Here is a 17895-nt window from a genome sequence, read left to right as displayed (position 1 = left end):
AGCCAGGAAGACATGGAGTCTGTTTAAGTGGAGAGGAAAAAATAGTCAAGATAAATAACCAGTCATCGTAACATCTCCCCAAACCCCTGACCAGCAGCCACTCTATGCACAAGAGTATATCAAAAATAATGTTGAGGAGGGGAGGCTGGAAATATTAAAGAGGAGATTAATTTAACTTGGTCTCGTGTTCAGCGCGAACATTGTGTGACAATGGTGTTCCTGTGGTGTTCTGTTTACTTTTGTGGGAGAGTTTTGTGCGATAGAGTCAGGTGAGTAGAGCACCTTTGATTTTCAGAATGTTGAGTCAAAGACACATTTTCTCATGTTACAATGTATGACTTGACAGGCTTGGACTTCGCCTCAGAACGTGTGCATAGGCAAATATTTTCTGTGTGCACCATTCAATTTTGGATGATGGGGTAATCTTGGTTCTGAAGTTGAGGCATCAGAGGTTTCATAGTTTTCTGATTTGTCCCATAGATTTGCTTTACCCCAGCTGGAAATTTATCAAAGCTAACCCCCAAAAAAAGTGTTATTAACAATGAAGATTGTTGTGGAGTACTCCAGGTGCTTTAACATGAGCATAAATCACAAATACCAAGTTCATTAAGAAATGATTTTATAAGATAACCATTTAACAAATGTTACTTTCTCTTGCAAAAGGTAAGTGACCAAGATTAATTCTTGCAGATAAACCAAAGAAATGGAGATGCAAACGGTGTGACTGATAAATAATCTATCTCTCAATACTGCCACCTAGATAATAATCAGTAGCCAGTATAGATCAGGTCCATGTCATCATGCAGGATGGAATTTTGCAGTAAGTCAGCCAGCAGTTTCAAGGTGAATTGTCAGAACATTTGACCTCTCACTGTGCTCCATGCTCCAAAATTTACCATTGAATCCAGGGGCAGTTCCAGAATATCATGAGATGAACACCAGATTTTGGTTTTGTATCTGGTCAGCTTTACCACAGCTCTATTTGTTTGAATAGGATTGCCTACCTTCAATTAAAATTGGGTTTATGTCAGTTTTTGTTTATTTTCCTTCATTCTATATTTATATTTTCAAGTAGGTAACCGCAGTCCATAAGTAAACATTTTATTTTTAATTTTTTTAATTATTTTCCATTTGTTCAATCAATTTAACATTGTAACATGTTAAAATTATCCTAGATATCCCATACACTTAAAAGTAGTGAAAAAGGCTATTGACAATTTAGGAACTTTGTCGCGAAATGCATCCAGCTCTAGGCTGCTCAAAAGAGGCCTTGAGATCATTAACTGCTGTGAGGCCAGAAAATGTTGGTGCAGTTGTAGAGGTCTTGCAGGCAATTGATCGGACTGAACAGAATTCAGCTCATAAATCTACAACCACAATGAATAAAAACAATATAACGTGTTTGGAGCATTACCAGGTCAGCCATTTGAAAAAGGTTAGCAAATGAAACAGCATAGCTAAACACCCAATCTTGCAGTCAAAGTAACACAAACTTTTGGGCACAATAAATGGCATCTAGAGAAAGTGTCAGTCTGGTACAGTGGCAATAATTATTTGGAATGGGAATTGGAGATGTGAACCCTACACTCTTAATGGGCTTTACACAAAATATGTTAAAACTTTAAAGGGACTGTAATCATTCTGATCAAGAATCGTAGACCAAGAAACAATAACTTTCATAGATACTAACTTCTTTCATAGATACTAACCGAAGGGCCAATAATTTCCTGCATTTTCTATTTTACATGTGGGTGATTGTTCTGCTGTGAACATTTGGAATTTGAAATGGGAGTCATTAAGAATCCATATTTCTCAATTTTCGAACAGCAATTTGTATTTGTCTTTAAAAGAGAAGAAAATATGCTGATGGATTTCTCAATAACATGGCGTATGAACTTGGGAAGATATTGAAGTGGTTTTTAATTAGTGTCTTAGTTTGGAGAAGGAGGAGGTAATGTTTATACAGGGAATTCTAGAAAATTGGTCTGAGGGTTAAGACTGTGCACGTGGCCTGAAATAAAGGAAAGGAGAATTAGATTTGTGTAGCAAGCAAGGCATCATGGATTTGCAGAGATACAGTAGATATGGGTGAGACTGTGAATTGATTTTGAGAAAAGGCAGAATTTTACGTTAATACATTAGGAAACTGAGATTAATGTAGGTTAATGAGTCCAGCGGTGATGTGTTGGTAGGATATCACAGGGCAGGAAATTTGAAAAAAGGACATTACTTTAGAATGGAAATAAAGAAGAATTTATTTCGCCAGCGGGTGATGAATCTGGGGAATTTTTATTGCCTTAGACAGGTGTGGAGGATGTCATTCAGTATTTTTTAAAGCAGAGATTGATAGGTTCTTGATTAGTAAGGGTGCAAAAGATTACAGCGAGAAGGCAGGAGAATGGGGTTGAGAGGGAAAACTAGATCAGCCATGATCAAATGGTGGATCAGACTCGATATATATCGAAATTCTGCTCCTATGTCTTAGGATCTGATGATCCAATTTCATTTAAGGTTATATCAATTTACTTTTGCATTATTTTAATTTTCATTAAACTTTCATAAAGCTTTTTATATTGACTAATTACTATTACCTAATTTTCAGAATGGTTCTAACACAGTATGATCATGAACATGCGTTTGTTAGCTTCTTGGTTTCAACTGGTGTTTCATCATTCTTGATCTTCTGCAGCTGAAAGTTTACTGCAGCTACAACATCATAAGGTACTCCCCCCAACCAACCCTCCACAATTATACTATTTCCAAAAAGTGGCAGTAAAATAGCACTAAAGCAGGAATCAAAAATATCAAATGGATTTTATTCTCAGCTGGAGAGGAGCAAGCTTTTTAATGGAATTAATTTGAATTATGTTCCTTGTGTTACTGCATACGAAGTTGCAATCTTATTTACAATATATTGCTTTGACACATCTTTAATGCAGTTGCATCTGTATGGAATTCTGAAAGTATCAAAAAACATCAAGACACATATAGGATGTGAAATTGAAAATGACCAGTGGTATGGATGAACCTATAAGTTTTTGAAATATGTTTATAGGTGAGGCACTATGAGAAAATGGGAAGCTTTGTTGGAAGTGTCTCATAGAATATATGAGCACAAGTATACATTTAAGTACTAAATGCAGTCACTTTAGATGCATTTTGACTCAAACTGCTTCTATCAGTTGTGATTAAACTGCCTTGAATGGAGAATGTTACTTGCCTGAGTAAATGCAGCACCAGAGACTCCACAGACACTAAATTGGTGATTGGTTTGGGATGCTACTGCTTGGAGTAGTGAATGGATAATCAAGCATGGTTAATAGAGAACAGGGTTCTCTTGAGAAATGAGCCATGGTGTCAGGCAGTATACACAGTGGATGTTTAGTTCAGAGGTACAGCATAGAAATGGGCCCTTTGGCCCATCATGTCCACGCTGACCATCAATCACCCATTCAAACTAGTCCGGTGTTATCTCATCCCACTTTTTCTTCCAGTCCCGACACATTAGGGACAATTTTACAGAGGCCAATTAACCTACAAACCTTCAAATCTTTGGGAGTGGGAGGAAACTAGAGCACCCATAGGAAACCAGCACTGTCACAGGGAGAATGTGCAAACTCCTCACAAACAGCACAAGGTCAGATTGAGAACCGGTTCCCTGGTGTTTTGAAGCAGCAACTCTATCACCTTTGGCATTGTGGTGCCCAGGCTTGAGGTATATGACCACTCAACTATTTCCTTTGGTGACAGTGTTCCAGAGCTTTAATGACATGATCAAGGTGAAGGTCTCAAGGCAGGAAATGGAGCAAAGAAATTTGACAAAATATGAAAAGGAGACGGTGATACTGTTGTTGTCAGCAGGACGGAACTTGTATGTGTCTGCTGGTGTCACAATTTATGGAGAAGGTTTCCTTTGAGAAGGAACCCATGGACAATATATAAAGGTTGAGTGAAGTCAATTATATATTCATTCATCGTATGCCTGCAAGTGGGGACTGATAACATGTCTCTATTAATTTGGCCAGGTGAGATGTATTTGAGCAAGAACAACAGGACAAAGATAGAAAAAATACATAAAGTGCTGGGCTAACTCAACGGGTCAGGCAGCATCTCTGGAAGACATGGAAAGGCAACATTTTGGGTCAGGACATTTCTTCAAACTTATTGTAGTAAGGGGAAGAAAGCTGGGAAATGAAATGGGGATAGGACGCGGCCTGATGGGAGGATACAGGTGAGGTGGAGGGGATTGATTTGTAGATGCGAGGAACAAAGTCAAAGATGAAAAGAAGTCAAGGCTGTAAAGTAAGGAAAGAAGAAGAGTGAAATTTGAAGCCAGACAAAGAGACATGGGTGGAAGCAGATGGGCGAAGAGGAAACTGAGGCAGGATAGTGGAATAAATGTGTGTGCATTCGGGTGGGGGTAAAAGAATGGGGTTGCTTGTTGATGATTATGGAGCAAGAAGAGTATCTTTGCAAAGATAGTATTTCGGAGTAGAAGCACATGGAAATGGACAACAGAGGGCAGCATGGTGGCACAGCGGTAGAGTTGCTGCCTTACAGTGCCCGAGGTCAGGGTTCGATCCTGACGGAGTTTGTAGGTTCTCCCCGTGACTGCGCACATTTTCTCCAGGAGCTTTGGTTTCCTCCCGCATTCCAAAGACGAACAGGTCTGTAGGTTAGTTGCCTTTGGTAAAGGTTGTAAATTGTCCCTAGTTTGGAGGATAGTACGAATGTAGGGGGATCACTGGTCGGCATCGACTCGGTTGGCCAAAGGGCCTGTTTCCATGCTGTATCTCTAAACTAAAGAGGGCATGATGTAAATAATGTTATTGATCTGCTTATGCATATGCACACATTTTGCAGGTACTATTCAGAATCGTAGAAAGGTAGAGCTATAACATGCCTAGCAGGAGAAAGGCCATGATCAAAAAGGAGGTTCACCCATGATGAGGCTAGCCCATTACTCCTCGGGTGTGTTGATGCATGTGATGTCCCCAATTGCAGGATACGTGACTGCAAAATTTGTCGTAATGAGAGACTGCATTTGCTTTCTCTCCTTCCGAAACAGAATTGGCTTCATGGTAGGAAATAGAAGGCGGTGAAGGAAGGTTGTTTTTCTGGACTGGAAGCCTGTGGTTAGTGATGCCGCAGGGATTGGTGCTGGGCCCAATGCTGCTGTCATCCATATCAATGATTTTGATGAGAATGGACAGGCGTGGAACCGTTGGGTCCAAATCTCCCTTGCGGGCCCAGCAACCCTCCGTGCAAACCCACACCCCCACTCACGCACTCCATCCCCCCTCAACCCCCCTTTATCCCTCCCCCCACTCACCCACTCCATCCCCCCTTATCCCCACCTCCTCTGCTCACTCCAACCCTCACCCACTCTATCCCCCCCTCTCTCCCCCCAGTAACCCCCCCCCCCCCCCCACCCATTTGCCATGGTGCATAACCCTAATGCACCATGGCAAATTCAAAATATCATAAGTCGAAGCATGGTATGTCTGGGAGCATCTATATTAGATCACATGGCGGGAAGCGAGCTGCGGCTCGCTACGGGTTGCTGCCGTTCGCACCATCGCAAAGTCGAAATATCGTAAGTCGAAGCATGGTAAATCGGGATGCATCTGTATCTGTATTAGATCAACGGGCTCCAACTGCGCACGCATGCGCGGACCTTCTCTCTTTGTGACGTCGAAAAAAGCCATCTTGATAGACCCTCTGCCGCCGCGCTGCACCATGGGAGGAAGGTCAGGTGCGGGGCATGCCCGGACGGGCGCTGGTCCTCCCGGCGGGGGGGGGGGGGGGGGTGTAGGGGGAGCGCATTTATTAAAGTTAGTTGCAGCTTGTCGGCTCAGCAGCCCTCCCTGCCCCCGCTCATTGGCCGCCACTCCCGTCACTCTGGTGGGTCCCGTCCCCCCGGCAGCCACTGTGGGCCTCCCTTCCCTTGATGGCTGCCACTCCCGTCACTTGGCGGGTCCCATTGTGGCGTTGAACATGGCGGACAGCCAGGGGAAATGGAAAAGTTGATTTTTAAACTTTAAAATGTCAATAACTTTAAAAATATAAGACCAATTTGAATGAAACTTGGGTTATACAGACTCTAGGGCAATGGTGAGTAAGGTGGGCCTAAAATTGTCGCACTATCATGTATTGTTTTGGCTGTGGGATCAACGGGGGAACAAACAAATGGGGAAACAAATAAGATAAGTTTTAGTAATATATAGATATATATATATATATATAGAGGGTTATTGCTATTGAGGGCGTGCAGCATAGGTTTACTAGGTTAATTCCTGGAATGGCGGGACTATCATATGTTGAAAGACTGGAGCGTCTAGGCTTGTATACACTGGAATTTAGAAGGATGAGAGGAGATCTTATCGAAACATATAAAATTATTAAGGGGTTGGACACATTAGAGGCAGGAACCATGTTCCCAATGTTGGGGGAGTCCAGAACAAGGGGCCACAATTTAAGAATAAGGGGTAGGCCATTTAGAACTGAGATGAGGAAAAACCTTTTCAGTCAGAGAGTTGTGAATGTGTGGAATTCTCTGCCTCTGAAGGCAGTGGAGGCCAATTCTCTGAATGCATTCAAGAGAGAGCTGGGTAGAGCTCTTAAGGATAGCGGAGTCAGGGGGTATGGGGAGAAGGCAGGAATGGGGTACTGATTGAGAATGATCAACCATGATCACATTGAATGTTGGTGCTGGCTCGATGGGCCGAATGGCCTCCTGCACCTCTTGTCTATTGTCTACAAGGCAGCTTAGTAAGTTTGTAAATGTCACTAAGGCAAGTGGTATCGAAGATGGTGTAGATGGTTAATAAGAATTACAGTGGGATCTTCTCAGCTGGGGCAAATGGGCTGCGAAATGGCTAATTGGTTAATTTGGATTGTGTGAGGTGTTCCATTTTCGGGAGTCAATCCTGTGCAGGAACTTCACAGTGAATGGTAGTGCCCTGAGGAGTGTTGTAGAGCAGAGGGATCCAAGAGTGCAAGTATATAGTTCCTTGAAAATGGCATCACAGGTAGAAAGGGTGGTCAAGAAGGCTTTTGGTACATTGGCCTTCATCAGACAGGATATTGAGTATAGAAGTTGGGATGTTATGATACTGTTATAAAAGATGTTGGTGAGGCTGCATTTGGAGTTTTTGTTGTTGTTTTGGGCACCCTGCTATTGGGATGATGTTGTTAAGCTGAGAAGGGCACAGTTAAGATTTACAAGGATGTTACCAAGACTCAAAGGCCTGACCTATTGGGAGAGATTGAGCAGGCTAGGACTTTATTCCTATTGAGGGCGTGCAGCATAGGTTTACTAGGTTAATTCCTGGAATGGTGGGACTATCATATGTTGAAAGACTGGAGCGACTAGGCTTGTATACACTGGAATTTAGAAGGATGAGAGGAGATCTTATCGAAACATATAAGATTATTAAGGGGTTGGACACATTAGAGGCAGGAGCGTAGGAAGCTGAGGGATGAAATAGAAGTGTATAAAATCACAAGGGAATAGAGGGGATGAATGTACGGAATCTTTTTCCCAGGGAAGTGGAATCAAGAAATTGGTTTAAAGTGAGTGGAAAAAGATTTAATAGGGAACTGAGGGACAGGTTTTTCACACAGATAGTGGTGGATATATGGAATGAGCTGCCAGAGGAAGTAGTTAAGGAATATATATATATATATATATATATATGTATGTGTATGCATATGTGTATGCATATGTGTATGTATCTGTGTGTACTTACACATGTGTGCATATATGTGTGTGCATATAGGTGTGTGTATATATTTATATATATGTATGGATCAGCCAAAACATTATGACCACTGACAGGCAAAGTGAATAACATTGATTATCTTATGGCACCTGTCAAGGGGTGGGATATATTAGGCAGCAAGTGAACAGTCAGTTCCTGAAGTTAATATGTTGGATGCAGGAAAAATGGGCAGGAGTAAAGACCTGAGCGACTTTGACAAGGGCCAAATTGTTACGGCCAGATGACTGGGTCAGAGCATCTCTGAAATGGCAAGGCTTGTGGGGTGCTTCCGGTCAGCAGTGGTGAGTACCCACCGACAGTGGTACGAGGAGGGACAAACCACAAACCGGCGACAGGGTGTTGGGCACCCAAGGCTCATTGATGCGTGAGGGCAACGAAGGCTATCCCGTCTGGTCTGAACCAACAGAAGGTCTACTGTGGTACATGTCACAGAAAATGTTAATGGTGGTCACAGAAGGAATGTGTCACAATACACAGTGCATCGCAGCCTGCTGGGTATGGGGCTGCACACGGAGGACCAACAGCATATTAGGCAGGTGGTCATAATGTTTTAGCTGATTGGTGTATATATATATATAATATATATGTGTATGTGTATATATTTTATCTGAAAGGTTTGGAGGGATACGGGCCATATGTGGGTAAATGTGAGTAGCTTAGATGGGGCATTTTGATCGGCATGGACAAATTGGGCTGAAGGGCTTGTTTCTGTCATGTGTGACTTTATGATTCTGATTTATACCTTGTGCAAATAAACAGTGCTGGAGGATCTTGGTAGTCCTGGTAGCATCAGTAGAGGAAAATGAACAGACAGCATTTTGGGTTTGGACCTTTCTTCAGATTGACATGTGCATTTTGTTTTTTCAACTCTCTTATCACACTGTGCACATGGGCATACACCATTCTTGTGTCCAATACATTCAGATGCCCTGTAATGTTAATCTGTTCATGGGTTATCTAAGTCACTTTGATCTTCTCAAAGGAGATTTGTAATACCCAGAATGTTCAATGTGAAACTCTCACAAATATTTAGTTGCTGCTTATTTGCCATGACAAATATGTGTTTGGATTTGAAACAACTTTGTTCTATTGTTGTTATTAGTTTTAATATGGTCTCAGGTCTTCATCTAAATATATTTCCAACCAAGAATTGTTAATAAAGGCTTATGGTTCTTGATGGCGCCTCCATAGGCATCACAAGCTTGCACATAAGATCAACGAGAGATTCTATGTGTTGAAAAACTTTGTTTGAATTTCCTACTTTATTAGACCACCAACAAACTGGCATCTCATCCAAGATATTGCCATAAATTGTCTGCAGGGACAGAACCACTAACGCTCCATTCTGCACTCTCTAATGTCTGCTTTCTTTATCCCAGTGCTAAATTGTGTAGCTCTACACAATCTGACAGTTTTGTGATGAAATTATAGCTTCTGTACAGCTTTCACTTACAGCTAAGTGAAATACCCTTTGTTTTCTGTGACACTAAAAGGTTTTCTTACATAGGATATATTTAGAAACCCATTTGGACAAGCCCAAAAGCTTTCCACCCATAACGTACCACTTTTTGCATGGGTATTCTCACACTCTTAATCAACTTCCACTATATGTGTGTGTTCCAAATAATATTTCCATCCATTTTGAGGATAAACTGAGAGACTTTCATTCTTTGATCATAGACACCAATGCGAAACCTAATTGACCATAACCAAAACTGCTAGAACATGCATTTTTTGGTTATTGGGTTATTAATATCACATGCACAGAGGTACAATGAAAAATATTGTCTTGCTTCATATCCAGGCAGATCACACCATTCATGAGTGCAATTATACCATGCATGAGTACAACAGGTAGCGCAAAAAATGTAAGTAGTGTGCTATATAAAGTTACAGCTACAGAGAAGGTGCAGAAGAAAAACAAATGCAGGGAGAGCAACAATGTAGACTGGAAGATTGGAAATACATCCTTCGCATATTAAAGAGGTTTGAACAGGAAATAAGCTGTTCTTAATGTTTTATTCTTCAGATTCACTGTTCATGCACGGATTTGTCATGCATCCATATTGGGTATTTACATGCACTGTAATCCCTGGAATATTGATGAACCAAGGTAGTATCATGAAATGTCTTATAATTTATGATTACATGTGTTACGATATCTTCCTGCATGCTATGACATGCCTGTGTTAAATCTGCTTCATGTTAATTTGTTCTCTGTCTATTCAGGAAAGTTTCTGTTACTGAGCCTGCTAATGCGGGATATTAAAAGAGCTTGCAAAGGTTCAGTTGGCCTTACGACCTTGATCTTTCATTAAAATATCAGACTAATCCTCTGAGCTTAATTTTCAAATAGCATTGCTCACTGGTCACCTTACCATGACACACTATCGACTTCCATCAGAAAGGAAACAAATATAATCATATAATTTTAACCATGTATGTCTTGTAGAAAATCAATAGATGCTATAGGATATATATTTTTACACCCCCTGGATTAGGTTTCCATGAAAAGTAAACTTGTCTGAGATGCAACGAGGATAGTTGATTAGGACCATTGATTTCCCATTGGATATTTAAGTTAAAATTCCCCTTCCTGCCATACACCTTATCACAAACAGTGTTAACAGTATTTCAAAGTAGTGAAAAGATTCCAAAAACTGTAGAAGCATAACATCATAATGAATGGTCAAGCCTTGGAAAGTGTTGTAGAAGAGAATGATCTGGGAGTACAGGTGCATGGTTCCCAGAAAGTGGTGGTTCAGGTAGACTGGGTGGTGAAGAAGGTGTATGGCACACTTGACAATATTTGGGATGTGTAATGAATATAAAAGTTTGGACATCATGATGGAGCTGTATAAGCTGTCATGATGGAGCTGTATAAGCTGTTGTTGAGACCACACTAAGTTAGGTGGGGTGTGGAAATAAAAATGCCATAATGTTACCTGGGCTTGGTTAGCACGGACAAGTTGGGCCCAAGTATCTAGTTCCATATTATATTGCTCTATGACTAACCATTTGCCTGCCTGCAATACCCTGATACTATTTATTTCCTAAGTCTTCCCAAGTCTGAGAATCTCTTGCTAGTAGCTAGGTATCCATTACAACCAACTCTAAAATTTAATTCCAGGTATAAATTCAAGAAACACATAAGTCAAAAATGGGAGCATTATTTATCATACAATCAATAGTGTGATTATTTTTTTCTGGACCTTGTGATTCTTAAAACGTGCACTTCTATATGAATTTACTTGAAACACACCCAATATATTTTTTATTTAGGGAATGGGGATTCCCCTCTCCCATTATAAATGGGGCCCTCACTCGTGTCTTCTCAGTACCCCGCAGCTCCACCTGGTCACAACAGACACAGAGTCCGCCTAGTCCTTACCTTCCACCCTATCAGCCACCGCATACAACAAATAATCCTCACATTTTTGCCACTTCCAACGGAAACCCACCACCAGCCACATTTTCCCATCTCCACCACTTTCCGCCTTCCGCCGATACCGTTCCCTCCGCAACTCCCTGATTAACTCATCCCTTCCCACCCAAACCATCCCCTCCCCAGGTACCTTCCCCTGCAACCGCAGAAGATGCAACACCTGTCACTATATCTCCTCCCCCGACTCTGTCCAGGGGTCGGAACAGTCCTTTCAGGTTAGGCAGAGGTTCACTTGCATCTCCTCCAACCACATCTACTGTATCCGTTGTTCAAGGTGTGGAGTCTGAAACGGCGAGACCAGATGCAGACTGGGGGTTCAATGGATCAGGCAATATCTGTGGAGGAAATGTTGCCTGATCTGCTGTGTTCTTCCAGCACATTGTGCTTTTCTCAAATTCTGCCTCATGGCAGATGGCAGGGCAGATTCAATAATGAAATTAATAGAATCAGAAATGGAACCCTAAACTAGAAAATGATGGGATTACACAGCATGTCAGAGATTCAATAGAGAGAAACAAAGTAAACATGTCAAACCAATAAGCTTTCATAAAATGGGGTGATGGTACATGGAAAGATGTGATAATGGGATAAAGAGCTAAAAAAAAAATAGGCTGAGAAGTGGTGTATATAGGAGTAGCAGAATCAATTATTTGAGGAGTTAAACTCCATTTTAAGTCCATTGAACTTGTATTGTCTGTCTATTGAACTTCATTAGAGTAGTGTAGGAGGGCAGAGAGTGTGGAATGGTCATGACAATTAAAAACTCATATTTTAGTTCTTTGAGATGTTCTTATTTTATACTTGGTTGACAAAATCCCCTATTACAGCAAACATCGCTTTCTTATCTCATCATAGAACACCCCGAGGAAGTTCATCATAGAATATGTGATGTAGCATTATTTCTGTGTACTGAATTTAGAAGCAGCTCCAAATGCTGTCTGTTTAGCACTTACAACAGAGGACAAATTCCTGCCCTAGAGCAATGGTTTCCTTATTTAACGGTTGTTCATATTGCATTGGATGCAGTTCAGGGAAGGTTTACTTGGATGATATCTGGAATGGATAGGATGGCTTATATACAATAATTTAAAGGAATGAGAGTAACTTAATAGGAGCATCCAACCAGAAGACTTGACAGGATAGATGGGGAGAGGATGTTTCCTCTTATGTGAAAGAGTAGAAATTTCAAGACTTTCTATTTGAGGCAGCTACATGGACACCGTTTAAAAGACATCTGGATAGATAAATGGATAAGGGAGGTTCAGAGGGATAGGGACCTAAAGAGGGCAAATGGGACAAGCTTAGATCTTGGCCAGCTTGGATGAGTTGGGCCGAACAGCTTATTTCCATGTTGTATGACTCGATTAACTATGTCCTTATTTTGAAAAATAAAGCATTATCGATTTAATCCAGATATGACCCAAGGCCTCCCAAAGAGCTGTGAGTCATTGGAACCTCCTTCCTCAATGGATAATGGAACTAAAGTATTTGAATATTTTTAATGTTTCAATTGACAGCTAATTGATGGGCGAAAGCTTGCTGTGGGTGGGAAGAGATTACAAGCAGATCTTGGAGTTATAAAATGGCAAAGGTTCGTGAACTATCCCTAAACTTGATTCCTATTTTATATGCCCTTGGATCTTTTTATCTGTTTAGCTTGATCACCTATAGTTAATATCATGTCCTACACTTTCCTTGATGCCTGCAAGGATGTGTTAATTAGTTGCCGAAGGAACTCCAAATGGCTGTCGGTCTACCTTTTAGAAATTCAATAACTTTCAAAGCTTCAGATGTTGCTGAACGAAGAGGAAGTCAAAGATTTGGTTGAGAAGGGAGGCACAGAGGCCCAGGTCTTGAAGATTGATAATGAGTTTAGAGTGGATGATAGCATTGAACATTAAGATCATAACATGTGTTAGGAGCAGAATTAGGCCATTTAGGCCATCAAGTCTACTCTGCCATTCAATCATGGCTGATCTATCTCTCCTTCTGAACCCCATTCTCCTGCCTTCTCCCCATAACCTAGGACACGCCTACTAATCAAGAATCTATCTCTGCCTTAAATATAACACTGACTTGGCCTCCACAGCCTTCTGTGGCAAAGAATTACACAGATTCACCACCCTCTGACTAAATAAATTCCTCCTTATCTCCTTCCTAAAAAAACATCCTTTAATTCTGAGGCTATGACCTCTAGTCCTAGACTCTCCCACTAGTGGAAACATCCTTCCACATCCACTCTAACCAAGCCTTTCACTATACTGTCCATTTCAATAAGGTCCCCCTCATTCTTCTAAACTCCAGTGAGTATAGGCCCAGTGCTGATAAATGCTCATCATAGGTTAACCTACCCATTCCTGGGATCATTTTTGTAAACCTCCTCTGGACCCTCTCGCGAGTCAGCAGATGGTGTCCAAAATTGCTCACGATATTCCAAATGCGTTCTGACCAGCGCTTTATAGATCCTCAGCATTACATCCCTATTGTTGAATATAAGCCCTCTCAAAATAAATTAAGCTGTAGTCTTTGAACAGCAGCCTGATGTATGTGTTCCTGTTATCCAGATGGTCCAGGGCAGAGTCAGAAGCAGTGAGATAGCACCTGTTATGATGGCAGACGAATTGAAGCTGATTTGGGTCATTTGAGGCAGAAGTTGATTTGCTCCATGACCAACCTCTCGAAGCATGCCATTATGGTGGATTTAAATACTCCAAGATATGAGTCATTGATGCAGGTCAATGTGCTCTTCTAGTTCTTCATTTTTAAAGTGCTCAAATGGGGAAAAAAAGAGTGTAGGGAAGTTGCAAATGTGATTGATTATTTTTCTCATTTTATGTCTTATACATTTCAAACTTAATCAGTAGACAGGATTGAAAACTCAAATGTACAAATGTACAAACCAAGGTTGCCACAGTCAAACAGCTGGAAATAGATTCGATTCTCATTGATTACAGAGTCGCAACAAGAAATTAAGCTGAAGTTTGATTGCATGTTGGCATCCCAAATATCTGGGGAGCAATAGATCGTGTAAACTTTGAGCTACATTTCCCTGCTGTCACTGGAGCTGTTTATTAGAATCATAATAGTTTCATTCCTTCAAATGGCAGGTGGTTGGTGATCTAATGCACCAAATTGTGAATGTCATTTTTAAATACTCTGAGCTCGAGTGAGACTTGCATATTGCAGATTATTATGAATTATCATTTATTTTTTTCTGGTAAATGGTGCAATCAGTGGTGGTAGATCTGAGTTTAAGACATTGATAGATGAATTATTCTCGACAAACAGCTGGGTTTACATAGATTTTTTTCAACGTCAGAGAGTTGGAAAAAGGCATTGAAAACTGAGGTAGCAAATCCATGAAATATAAAGAATGATGTGACCATTTATAGGATTGACACCATTTACTTTGAAATGCACATTGTAATAACACACGATCGCAATTTAAGATAAAATAATCAGCTTAATGTCTATTGCAATAATAGACAAACTAGTTTCATGTTAATGTGGAAAACTTTGATATTGTTGTATTCAGTATTCAGTAAAAACAGGATGTCAAGTACAATATATATGTGTGTGTGTATATATGTATTTACTTATTTATGTATGTATATATATATATATATATATATATATATATATATATATATGTGTGTGTGTGTATATGTACATTTGTGTGTGTGTACATATGTAACTAACATCATATCGTAAGTTAGCTGGATGCACCACTGGAAAGAAAGATAATAGTAGATTCAACAGTGACTTTCAAAGTAGTGAGTACTATAAAGCTCTGTCCGGATAGAGGAGTGGAATGGAAATATTTAGGTAGCCTCATGAAATATCCTAACCAGGCACATGAGCTTAATTTATCCTGTAATGTTCTCTGATTTTATGAATACATAATTTGAAGCCATTATTTGTGTAAGTAAACATTTGACATTTTACAATTGGATTCGACTTGATTGGATTGGACTTTGTCATTTGGAATATCCACTGAATAATTTTGGTTAAATATTGTGAGAATGTAATGTGCTATAACGTCCCAAAGACAAAAACAATGCTCCCAAGTATTCTAGTTTAATAATCATTGTTTTATCGTTGGCTAAGAAGGTGAATGCAACCTAAAGTCCAGCTGCATTATACCGATCAGGCCAAACAAACATGATTGCCAGCTGGGATTCGATCTGAGGAAGAAACTAAAAATTGACCTTAGCATTTACATTAGCACATGGAGGTGGAGTGGAACACCACCCTGTGACTTCAGCTGGAAGGTATAATTAAATGTCAATGCTTTGGATGATATTCTATTTGTTGTGAATCCAACATAAGCAAAATAGGTTGCTGAGATGCAGTATGTGTTTAATCAAGGGTGGATTCTGGGCATAAGTCTTGTGAAATTTGGCAAAGGCTCTCCCTGAACCTTTTGTCAACTGCCTATTATCTCCAGAATTGCCTACTGGTAGATACTGGGAATGTACAAAACTTTTGCCAATGTACGTTTAGATGTACTGTGATTGCATACAAATTACCTCATAGTCCTACTTTTCTTTGGTAACCAGAGGATCAATGTTTATATTTGTTAGATGATTCAAAGGCCAGCTTGGTAGATGTTTTGTAGCTTTCTTTAAATGCATCCAAAATCTCAAAAGCTGTTCATCATGTGACACACAGTGAGCTGATGTTAGAGCAGATCCTTGTATCGAAAGGATTCTCACCTGTGCAAGCAGAGAATTTATATGGCAGGAGATGAATTTGTGATATCACATCTCACTACCTGGATGGTGGGCTCAAACAAAAATTGCAGACAGTCTATAGACTTTACTTTAGACTTTTGAGATACAGGGTGGGAACGGTCCCTTCAGCCCACTAAGACTGCGCCAACTAGCAATCACCCTATACACTAGTAATATCCTACACTCACTTGGGACCATTTACAATTAACAGAAGCCAATTAACCTACAAACCTGTTTGGATTGTACAAGGAAACCAGAGCAACTGGAAAAAGCCCACGCGGTCACAGGGAGAACGTAGAAACTTTGTACAGTCATCACCCATAGTCAAGATCAAACCCTGGCCTCTGGTGCTGTTGACTGGTGGAATGGGACTAATGAGGTACATTCTTCAGAGAGCTGGCACACACACAATAGCCCCAATGGATTGGTACTTTGCCATGGAAATTTTATTATCCTCAAAGGTTTTGGACAAAAGCAAAAGGGATACAGGCCTTGATAATTAGCATGTTTGTAATTATGTAGATGATATGTGGCAAAAATATAACTAAAATTCATGTTTGCATCTAAAACACTTTGTGCAAACAGACAGAATACCCTGATACACACATTGAGCCATTGCCAGTATGATGCTATAAGAATGGAAAATACTGAGGGCTTACTTTTCCATACATGATTTCTTTAGACAAATCACAGAGATTAGTCAACAGTCATGTTGACATTATGAGATTACCTGGGTTTGTACTATTGTCATACATCCTTTCGTTAATCTGTTTAGAATAGTTATTTTCCTTCCATCATTGTCCTGGTCTGAGTTCACTTTATCCTAAGAGTATGAAAAAATATTTGCTGTATTTGCCCCATTTTTTGTCGTAGGTGGGATTGATTTCCATTCTGTTTATGGTTTCTGTTCAACGTTATATTTCAAATAGCAATAAAATTGATGCCAATTTATCACTAATTAATAATGATCAGATCTAACGAAGAATTTGGGAAATATTTGCATTAACGCCCCAGTCTGATAATAGCATATCATTGCAGTAAATTACTTATTTTAAGCAATCAAAACATTTCAACGGATTATATCTGTTTCTTTTGTATTTCAGGCAAATCTACTGCAGCAAGAAATAGCACTTTGTTTCAAAAGTTTCTTGCTGTTTCAGATATGATTAGTACATCTCTTGAATGTTCTTTTCTGCAACAGTTCTTCGAGAGGGGAAAACAGAGAGAATTCACAGGGGGCTAAAAATAACCTGCAGTTGATAGAGAATTGCATATCTCCTGAGAAAAGGACTTTGAAGCTTAAAAATGTCATTTAAATTATACATCAAGTAAACACAAGCTGTAGGCAAAGTAACAGTGAATTCCCATTCCCAGTTCAGATCCCATGTTATCAATTAACTATGAACTTATGTAAAGAATACCAAAGATGTGACATACTTTGGAATACAGAAAAGCACTTTTATTTGGCACAATTATCAGTGTAATTGCCAATAAATGTTCTAATAATGCACATAGCTTTGGGCCTGATCAGTATTTTCCTTGCAAATAGCTTGCCAGATTTCACCTGCTTTGAAAATTGTGTTGTCATATCATATCATATATATACAGCACGGAAACAGGCCTTTTCGGCCCACCAAGTCCGCGCCGCCCAGCGATCCCCGTACATTAACACTATCCTACACCCACTAGGGACAATTTTGTATTATTATTTTTTACATTTTTACCCAGTCAATTAACCTACATACCTGCACGTCTTTGGAGTGTGGGAGGAAACCGAAGATCTCGGAGAAAACCCACGCTTGTCACGGGGAGAACGTACAAACTCCTTACAGTGCAGCACCCGTAGTCAGGGTCGAACCTGAGTCTCCGGCTCTGCATTCGCTGTAAAGCAGCAACTCTACCGCTGCGCTACCGTGAATTAGTACAATTGAGT

The 17895-nt window shown here is 40.2% G+C and overlaps 1 non-coding gene across 1 annotated transcript; it reads left to right on the top strand.

Moving 5' to 3' along the window:
* The first annotated feature begins 4895 nt into the window (after positions 1-4895).
* LOC144595664 (U1 spliceosomal RNA) lies at positions 4896-5057 on the top strand. Its single transcript, XR_013547526.1, has one exon. It is a non-coding gene; the product is annotated as a U1 spliceosomal RNA (small nuclear RNA).
* The last annotated feature ends 12838 nt before the right edge of the window (positions 5058-17895 follow it).

The sequence above is a fragment of the Rhinoraja longicauda genome, chromosome 7, assembly GCF_053455715.1.
Source record: "Rhinoraja longicauda isolate Sanriku21f chromosome 7, sRhiLon1.1, whole genome shotgun sequence".
NCBI classification, from domain to species: Eukaryota; Metazoa; Chordata; class Chondrichthyes; order Rajiformes; family Arhynchobatidae; genus Rhinoraja; species Rhinoraja longicauda.
This window is presented reverse-complemented; position numbering and strand designations above follow the sequence as displayed.